The following is a 3,882-nucleotide window of genomic DNA, read 5'->3' as shown; positions in this document are numbered from 1 at the left end:
TCTCGGAAATACTTGCTTGTCTATATCAAGAAAGAATCCTAACATAGCTCCAATAGACTAGTGTTAGAGAAAGCCATCTGCATCGTGGGGACTAAGTGTAGATTACAATATAGTATTTTCACTTTTTTGTTGTTGTTTGCTTGCTTTTTGTTTTCTTTCTCATTTTTTTTCCTTTTCGATCTGATTTCTCTTGTGCAGCAAGATAATCATGGGAAAATGTATAGAAGAACTGCACATGTTTAACATATATTGGATTACTTGCTGTTTAGGGAAGGGGGTAGGGAGAAAGAAGAGAGAAAAAAATTTGGAACACAAGATTTTACAAGGATAAATGTTGAAAACTACTTATGCATGTTTTGAAAATAAAAAGCTTTATATAAGAAAGAACCCTAAGAAAGCTGTTATATGTTAATGCATCTTGGAATATTGCAGACTGTTTTATTTCAGTGATCTAATTGGTCCCTCCTCTGATGCTTGTTTGGAAATTTGAGTAACAGGTGACTGCCTGTATAAACTTCAAAGTGACAACTCCCAAATGATTTTGGAGTAGAGTGGTACTTGAATCCATCTTTTCTGACTTTAAGTCCAGTGTTTTTTCACATTAAGCCTACTTTTCCTATTTAGCATATAGGATCTACCAGTAAGGTCCTTTATGAATACAATAGAAGGCCCAAATATTTTGCAACAACTCTACCAAGAGAACAGCCGTTAGAGTCAGAAGACTGGGATTTTAATACAAGCTATATGACTACTCACTACTATATGACTTTGGATAAGTCACTTATTTAGGGCCCGAGCTTCCTTACTTACTAAAATGAAATAGTGACAATACCTAGCATGAATATACTGATTTTAAGTTTTCAAAGCAGTTTATCTCTCTTAATTTATTTGCCCTAGTGTGGCCTAGATCACCTCTAAGTCAGGACCCATCCAGGTATAGGTCATTGGATTCTAAAGTTCTCAAATGGACAAAACAAGAAAACTTTTACTTCATGATGCCTAGCCTCTGCAGAGATCACATTTGGTGCTCTGTCCTTGACTCCCTGGGAGAAGGAAATTGCAAAACCACTCTAGTATTTTTACCAAAAAACCCTCAAATGGGGTTGGACATGACTGAAATGACTGAACAACAATAACAACAACCAGTACTCTTTACTTGATAACCTTTGCAGTTCTGGCCCTCTATAATTTTATGATCTACTGATCTTTGAAAAAGATGAGCATCTTGTAACTAATGCTTAAAATATTTATAATTAGCACTACAGAACCAGAAACTAATGTTTAAATCTTCAAAACCTTCAGTTGTCTATTGTTTCATCAATATCTTTCACAAGAGCAAGCTAAAACCTTTACATGCCTTAGGAGATTTCTGGTACCAAAGATTTTATTGTTCTGAGATCATCCTGCTGATTGGCTATTTGAACTTGGCTAAGCTGGTCCTTGGAGGACAGATATATACTCTGTTACTAGGCCCACATCTGAAGACTTTCTGGCTTGGTTAGACCGAGCACAGCTTGTAATTTTTTTAAATAGCTTTCAAGAACCTAAGACCTGCCCTACTGGCTGTAGGGATCAGAGCAAGACCTCAGTGGAAAATCAAGTAAGTTAGTGTCAATACTGTTTCCTGCGAGACAGAAATTGAGTCTTTGAAATAAAATGAAAAGCTTAGTGAAAACTCCAAAGACCAATAAAAGATCTCTGCAATTAAAAGAATCATGAAAGCAGGGTTCAAACCATATAGAGAAAAAGTACGTACAGTTAGGTGGCATAGAATGTTGGACCTGGAGTCAGAAATAACTTGAGTTCAAATCCTGACTCAGACTCTCTGTTTCATTCTGGATAAGTCATTTAACCTTCTTCTGCTTCTGGTTCCTCATTTGTAAAATGAAAATAATAATAGCACCTACCTCCTAGGGTTATTATTAGGGTAAGATAATATTTGTAAAGAATTTTGCAAATCTTGAAAATGCTAGTGAGAAATGGTAAGGGAAGAAGAAAGACCGAAGTCTTTACTTAGAGGGTATAGGTCTGGAGTCAGTTCTGGGGGTGAGGCATACAGCCAGGATTCAGGGCTGTCCCTAGGGAATTTAGGACCCCAGACAATCCTTGGGGGGAATACAGGTTGTGGTACAAATCATCTTGCTTGCTCCCATTCCTCTACCATTTTTATCTAAATGAAATCAGGTTGGAGTGAATACAAGGACAGCTTTGAAGGGAAAAAGAAATCACACAAGGCCAGTCTGGTTGAGGGAGGAGGGGAAGAAAGGGTAGGGAAGGGAAAAGGGCCTATCCTACCCTCCTCCTGTTTTGATGATTATAGGAAGGAGTTATAGGTTTAGGAATAGTAGCTCTTTTTGAGTGCCATTTGGAAGAATTATCACTTTCTCCACCAGTTGCCTTCTTGAATCACTGTCTAATAGTGTGAGATACCCCAAAACCTGAGCTTGCGATGATCTTTCCAATCTTCAAACCTTAAGAAAAGCTATGTTTTCTAAGTGTGTGTAGTTATTTTACCAAATGTTTTTATTTTCCCCTGCTAAAACTGAGCAAATGATTGTTTGGTTAAACCATAAGGCAAAAAAGTGTAAGGAAAAAGAACTGTAAGAGAGATGCAACATGGGATTTTAGGAAGCTTAGATTCAAGGGGCATAACAGTACCAAGGTGCTCTAGATAAGCTGAAAGTAGAGTTCTTGGCTTGGCAAAATGTTATTCTTTGCTACTCTCCACTTTAACTCTCCTTGAATAGTTTGCTTTAATTCAAATGTCTTTTTTTTTTTTTTTTTTTTTTTTTTTTTTTTTTAGCTGACCAAGATAATATCTAGGTAGAGCCCTGGCTTCAGAATAAGTCCTTGACCCTATTTCAGGAGAAGATCTTAAGCTACAGAGAATGTACTGAGATGAGAAGGATGAGAGCCCCTCATGACCTTTGTGCCAGATCACTGAGGACTTGGTCAATGAGATATAACCCCAAGAAAAAGTGAGCCACTCACCTGAAATCCAGAATGCAGTAGCTCTTTGAGGTATGGGGAGGACTCCCTGGTTCTATAAGAAATAAACCTAAAATAAAAGGATCAAGACCCTTTTAAAAACTAGATTTCTAGAAAGCATAGAGTAAGCCTTCAATCCAATTTTGGACTGCCAGAAAAAGCATAGAACGGTCTCCTTGAGCTCTCCAGGGTCCTGATATAACTCCCCCAGCAGCCCTCTCTGACCCAGTGGGCCAAAGCCTTCTCAAATTCTATACTTCATCTACTGCCTATGGTTGCCCTGAATCTCACTCTTCCAGCTTCAAAAACCCCAACTCCAGCTAGCCCAACCTGCTTCCTGATTGACCACAACTACCTCCTGAGTCAGCTGCCTGTTCAAAATCACATCTTTCCTCACTTTAAACCTTATGACTTCATTCTATGACCTCAATGCAGCTGGATTAAGGAAATTCAGTCTCCCAGAATCATTATTTTTTGTGGGAATTTTCAATTCCCATGACCAAGGTTGCAATGAGTTAAGAGTAATCCATTTCTTTTCTTTTCTTTTCTTTTGAAAGGCAATTGGGGTAAGTGATTTGCCTAGGGTCACACAGGTAGTGATTGCTAAGTGTCTGAAGCCAGATTTGAATTCAGGTCCTCCTAACTCCAGGGTCAGTGCTCTATCTACTGCACCACTTAGCTTCCTCTGTGTTACCCATTTTTTTATTCAATAGACTTATATGACTCAACCTCTACTATATATAAGAAGGCCTTGGATAGATAGGAAAGTGAGGGTGGACAATGTAAATTCCCACAGATAATAAAGTTCTTTTCTGAAGGCAGGAGTAAAATAGTAATAACTTTTCCATTCCAGTTATCAGCCTTTCTTTGGTATCTTGATCATAGCCCATGGGG

This window comes from Sminthopsis crassicaudata, chromosome 1 (genome assembly GCF_048593235.1).
Source record: "Sminthopsis crassicaudata isolate SCR6 chromosome 1, ASM4859323v1, whole genome shotgun sequence".
NCBI lineage: Eukaryota > Metazoa > Chordata > Mammalia > Dasyuromorphia > Dasyuridae > Sminthopsis > Sminthopsis crassicaudata.
This window is presented reverse-complemented; position numbering follows the sequence as displayed.